The sequence below is a fragment of the Octodon degus genome, unplaced genomic scaffold (genome assembly GCF_000260255.1).
Source record: "Octodon degus isolate 3935 unplaced genomic scaffold, OctDeg1.0 scaffold00100, whole genome shotgun sequence".
Classification (NCBI taxonomy): domain Eukaryota; kingdom Metazoa; phylum Chordata; class Mammalia; order Rodentia; family Octodontidae; genus Octodon; species Octodon degus.
This window is the reverse complement of record NW_004524676.1, coordinates 8039482-8045915: the sequence shown is the minus strand read 5'-3', so window position 1 is coordinate 8045915 and position 6434 is coordinate 8039482. Positions and strand designations below refer to the sequence as shown.

Below are 6434 nucleotides of genomic sequence, written 5' to 3'. Positions count from 1 at the left end.
TTATTCTACTGAGTTATCTCCCTGGCCCATCAGTAATAATTAGAATATGAAATAAATACCATTTTATAATAACAGAACCATAGAATGTCTCAAAATATATCTAACAAAATATATTCAATACCTATAATACATTACTTGGAGAAATTAAAGACCCATATACTTAGAATGATGCATTAAACTCAGATTCATGCATTGAAGAACACATTATTATACAATTGTCAGCTCTTCAGTATTTGATTTCCAGTTATCAACTTGCTATGCCTCGGCTTCAGAGCTACTTTTCGTTTTCTGTTTTGAAATAATGGAGCAAGAATCTGTGGAAATGGCATCACATGAACTCTTGTCAGCAGATGGCAATGAAGGAACAACAACACACAAAGGGGTTCTCTTCCTCGTTCTCGTGCTTTCCTCTAAGCAGGCTCTGAAATGTGCATGGCTTCTCAACACAGGCTCCTCCAGCTGTCACAGCCCCAAGCCACAGGCTCTCTCAGTTATGTGTCTTGTACAGTGTCTGGTTCTATTAACTTGCATGCTTTTTGGCAGTGTTTTGTTGTAGTCGCACTCCATGTAGCACCTCTCATGAAAGGCTTTCTTGGCACCCTCTTCTATGTCTTTGCACTGGCAGAAGCCTGACACTTCACTATGAACAAAACCCTGTGGCACCCATTGAGTGACTTTGAAGTCACCGAGGTCTGGATCTTTGTCCTTGTTGGTTGTGAGTGCAGGAAAAGCAGAAGCTCCTTTAGATCAGCTGTGTCCTGGGTCCCCTGTCTCAGGTTGGCTGTGTCTTGGGTACTCCGTCTAGCTCAGGCTTAGAAGTAGTGATTGCTCCCTGTATTGCTAGCCCTTACTCTCTAGATCTGTTTGCATTCATTTCTAGTCAGTTTCTTTTGTTGTTTTCTTTTTGGCAGAACCAGGGATTGAACTCAGGCCCTTGTGCTTGCCAGGCAAGCACTTATTCTACTGAGCCATCTCCCTGGCAAGTCATTTTCTTATTGGTCCAATCCTTTGGTATAGGATAATTTTGGGCATGCCCTTGGATTTGAGTGTAGTGCTAAGTTGTTTGCCAACAGGAAATGTGTGCTAATAATCCATAGCATGTGATGACATCATATTTATTTAAGCTGTCACCTGCAAATAATTGTGAAGTAACAACCAAAACAAGTGTCTTGGGGATCAACTTGATGCTATGGTAGTAAAGATGATTATAATTGTGGCATGGAATGAGTTCTTCTGAGTGTACATCAATGCTTAGAGAAAAAATACAATAATGAGCTTCAGTCCTTTTAACTCTCACCTCAAGCCAAGGTATGAGAACCTGAGAGCCTCTATAACAGCTCTGAAAGAAGTTCATAGTTTTTAATTGTAGACCTGTTGCTAAGAATTAAGCACAAAATTTAATTGCTTGGGTTGTTCAAAAATAGAGGTTAATTTAGAGTTTTAGCAAGTTTCTTAAATGGTGTGGATTGAGAATGAATACAATCATGGAATTCAGAAACTTGAACGGGGAACATCATACCTTGATAAAAACATAGTGTTGAAAGTCCAAGTGACATTAAGCCTCCCTGCTGAGTAATCTCTTGTTGTCCCCTAGTGTCAGAAGACTGTGGTCTTCTTTTGCTTGAAAACTGTGTCAATCTCATGTGAGACACAGCTTTGCAAGGACATGTCCACTCTTCTCCCTTGTGCATCACAACCAAACCCTGGAGTCAAATCTCAGTGTGTCCCGAGGATACAATGACACAGTATAATCCCGGAGGAAATAGCTTACACACCAGCTGGCACGATTACATCCTGTGTGTCTGTTCTCTGGAGCAGTACTCATTCACTTCTGTCTGTGTTCTCTCTCACCTAAGTGCACACCACCACTCCATAGAAGATTTGATGGAGATGGACATGAGCCCCCTGAGGTCCCAGAACTACCTCTTTAGTTGTGAACTAAAGGCCAACAAAAATTACCACTTTAAAGTGGATAACAATGAAAATGGACACCAGTTGTCATTAAAAACCATCAGTTTAGGGGCTGGTGCAGAGGATGTATTGCACATTGTTGAAGCAGAGACTATGAATTATGAAGGCAGTCCAACTAAAGTAACATTGGCAGTTTTGAAAATATCTATACAGCCAATGGCTTCCCTTGGGGGCTTTGAAATTACACTACCAGTTGTCTTAAGGTTGAAGTGTGGTTCAGGGCCTGTGCGTATTAGTGGACAGCATCTAGTAGCTGTGGAAGAAGGTGCAGAGTCGGAAGAGGAAGAGGAAGAAGATGTAAAACTCTTTAAGTATATCTGGAAAGCTATCGGCCCCTGGAGGTGGCAGCAAGGTTCCACAGAAAAAAGTAAAACTCACTGCTGATGAAGACTACGAGGATGATGAGGACAAGGAGGAGGAGGAGGAGGATGAAGAAACTGAAGAGAAAGCTCCAGTGAAGAAACAGATACAAGATACTCCAACCAAAAATGCACAAAAACCAAACTAGAATGGAAAAGTCTCAAAACGGTCAATGCCAAGATCAAAAGGGCAGGAGTCCTTCAAGAAACAGGAAAAGACTCCTAAAGCACCCAAAGGACCTCATTCTGTAGAAGACATTAAAGCAAAAATGCAGGCAAGTTTAGAAAAAGGTGGTTGTCTTCCCAAAGTGGAAGCCAAATTCATCAATCATGTGAAGAATTGCTTCTGGATGACTGACCAGACTATTCAAGATCTCTGGCAGTAGAGGAAGTCTCTTTAAGGAAACAGTTTAAAAAGCTTGTTAAAGTTTTCCGTCTTCTTTTATTTCTGTAACAGTTGCTATCTGGCTATCCTTTTTATAATGTAAAGTGAGAACTTTCCCTACTGTGTTTGATAAATGTTGTCTGGGTCCCATTGCCAAGAATGTGTTGTCTGAAATGCCTGTTTAGTTTTTAAAGATGGAACTCCACCCTTTACTTGGCTTTAAGTCTGTATGGAATGTTATGATAAGACATAGCAATAGTGGTGGTCAGACATGGAGATGGTAGGGAGACAAATATACATGGGAAACAAACTCAGTATTTTAATAAAGTAAAAACAAAACCAACAGCAACAAAGAAATAGCTTACATACCAAAAGAATAGCTAATCTTTGTGAACATACCTCAGCTGAGGCTGGATTAACACATAAGACTAATCATTGCAGATTTTGTGGTCTCCCTGTAGTGAGAGTGGATTCTGCGGGTGCTGGGCCAAAGACAACAGAATATAACACCAGTTGAAAGCCAATTTCATCAATCCAGGTACACTTGTTAGAGAGATTGAGATGTGAAAGCTTTCTTGGTGTGACATGGAGGGCCCAGTCCAAAGATTTAGGACTGAATTTAGCATAAGCAGTATTCTATGGGAAGACAAAGAAGGTAATCTCTTTACTAAGTCATTGAAAAATATATTAGGAGTGAGAGAAGCCAGATCATTGAAAAGCTGCTTTATGGCTTCTGAAGATCAGGGATGATTTTGGGGGAATGGACCATTAAAGTATCCTGAGTTTTAAACTAAAAAATTATTTTTATGATCATGTTTTTATACATTCAATAAAGATAGCATTTGGTGGAAGTAATATGTAATTTGCATTCAAACTTTTCTTGAAAATCAGAAATTAAGTAACTACAATTCCAATAAATTCTATGTAGTTTTCTTTAAGCATTCTATTTCTGCCTTGTCTGATGTCCAATAAAACTGAGGTTGATCTGAGAAGACATTTAATGGGAGACTAGAAATGACTGAAGTCGTTTGATTTCTCTGTTAGATATTCTGCTTTTGACTGACCTCTGTCTGGAAGCTCTTCTTTCCCAAACCCATAGTCCAGGAAACGTCTGGAGGAAAAGCCTCTGAGGGGTTTCGAGGCTGGGTTTCTTCTGCATTGAAAGATCTGTAGAAGCAAAGGCAAAAGAAAAACTTTTGAAAAGAGGGCTTCTTGAAGCAATTCATGCTGTGTGCTCTTGTGGAGCTGGGAAGAAAGGCATATCAAAGATGTTCTTCTTCTTTATCCCTTACCCTCTGCAGACTTTGTGGTCTCCATGCATAAATCTTTGTAGATTTGCAGTATTTTGGTTGACCATAGTTTTGTCCCACCTGCCCATCTAAGCGAGTTCCCATTCTCTCTACCTTAGTCTCACATGGTTTTACACTATAAAAATCCCTGGAAGAGACAGCTTCCCCGGGAACTGCCTGCTCGGGCCCCCCTCCTGTCCCTCTCTTGGACAGGAGCTTTCTTTCTCTCAATAAATATATTCTGCTCATTAAAAAAAAATGACAATATGCATAATGCTTATCGATTTTCTTTGTCCTAGAAATGTCCTAATGAGCTGTCCAACTAGAGTGTGTTTTCAGTAGATTTAGTGTTAGTTTAAGATAAGGCCCTGAACTATAAATGAACTTCAAATTATTTTCACCATAAAATCTTTACCATTTGGGGGAGTGAGGCACCACATAATTGTGTGAACAAGACTCAATTCAAACCATTATCTTTAAAAAGAAAACAAACATTGGTTCTAATATAGTTTTCAAAATAGCTTATAGCCTAAATAATCAGTATTTCCTTCTTTTCAATTATTTTAGAATTTGAAATTCAGTTCCTGTGAATTTTTCTAGAAGTATACATTGTGCTGAACATTGTCTTTATCAAAAAAACAGTGGAACACTTTATAAGATGATGGTTGAGGTTTATAGTACAATTTCTTTTAGAATTTAACAGCCAATTTACAAATAAAGCCAAAGTTTCTTCTGGTAGCATAAAATTTCTTTTATTTTTTGTTTCTTTGGTACATATTTGCAGTATATAAGATTATATTCCCAATGGGGACTTAGTACATGTGTATAACACATTTTAATCCTGTTTTCATCCCCTGCCCCTTCTCTCTGTCCCTACTCCCTCTGTCTTGTACACTCCTTCCCTTTATGAAGGATTACCTCACTATCTTAGCATTTATCTGGCAAATTTCTCCTAGACAAATGTGAATACTTCTAACTAACTGCCATCTGTACTTGAGGATTGCTTATGCAGTTCCCCACCATGCAGCTGGACCTGCCCTTGGTCATTCAATCCCAAAGGGGTCTTATCCTTCTCTCTAGAATCTTATTTTTTTTGTATGTTTGTTTTTATTTTTAAAAATATTTTTATTGAGAAATAAATAGCAATGAGACAGTTTCACAACCGATTACTAGTACATTTTCAATAATTAATACATTGCATATTGTTGTCTTAGTGGTTATTAATTGTACAAGATGAAGACCTGATATCGTGTCTCAAACAATATTAGAACAAACCTCTCTATTCATGGAATTAAGAGAATGGAACTGTATATCTATCCTAACTATTTTGACTATACAGATACAAATTGGTCGTTCATTTGTATCTCCCTTTTTTGTTTAGTTTTGTCATACAAGGGTATTCCATTGTCATTTATATACTGTAGGTGCATGAATTCAGCAAAATATCCCAATATAGTCCAATAGTCCATAACAGTAATGGGTTTTCCATAAGACTGTCCATGTCCGAAGTTGTTGACTTGAGCATTTTACAGCTCATCATATTAATATGACTTTACTTTTTATATTTCATTTTTATACTTTTGTGCTGGATGGTTAAGACCAAGAAAGAGCAAGACCTATATAACAAGAAATGTAACCTTTGTATCTGATAATGTCAGTCAAATCCCCTCAGGATTTAACCTGAAACCCTGTACCTCGGTTTGTAGATCCTTTGTCAGTGTCAGCCATATGGATGAGTCACAGCCATTGCTTGACCAGTTTGTTCTCTATGAAAGCTTGAGAGACTGTCTTCTCTCCATTTGACTTTCCTTAGGCACACTCAACATCATCGATCACTTTCCTCTGTGGCCCCAAAATTTCCTTGATCAGAAAATTTGGGACACAATTGAGTTACAGAATGTTACAGTACAGGTTCTCCTATTTCTTGAGTCCTTACTGATCTTGAAATACTAGGGCCAAAATGTTGGAAGTCTTGTAGCCCTTCTTTTTCTTTAAGTTTTGGTCTGCAAATACAGGTTGTTAACCCTCCAGAAGAGAAGCTTAATGATATTATTACCCTATAACATACACAGTTGAGCTTAACCTTACTATCTGTCTCAATATCAAACTTCTTAGACATAACATGGAACAGGTTTTTTCCATCAAGTATTGATATATTAAATTTCATGTCCTCCAGAATATGAAGAAAAAAGATTAAAAAGATAAAAAATATTTTAAAAATAAGAATAAGCATTTACATATTTTTAATTTTTCCCATAATTTTATTGAGAAACAAATAGCAGTGAGATAGTTTCAAACCAAATTAGTAGGACAGTTTCAGTAATTAACATATTACATACATTCTTCCTAGTGGTTAATTGCTGTACAAGATGCAGACATGATATCCTATTTACAAACACTATTAGAACAAATCCCTCTATTCATTAAGAG

General features: G+C 37.7%; 2 pseudogenes; both read left to right on the top strand.

Moving 5' to 3' along the window:
- Positions 1 to 1737: 1737 nt before the first annotated feature.
- Positions 1738 to 2784, top strand: LOC101560506 (annotated as a pseudogene).
- A 202-nt stretch (positions 2785 to 2986) lies between these two features.
- LOC101560114 overlaps positions 2987 to 6434 on the top strand; it is a 15417-nt pseudogene continuing 11969 nt past the window's right edge.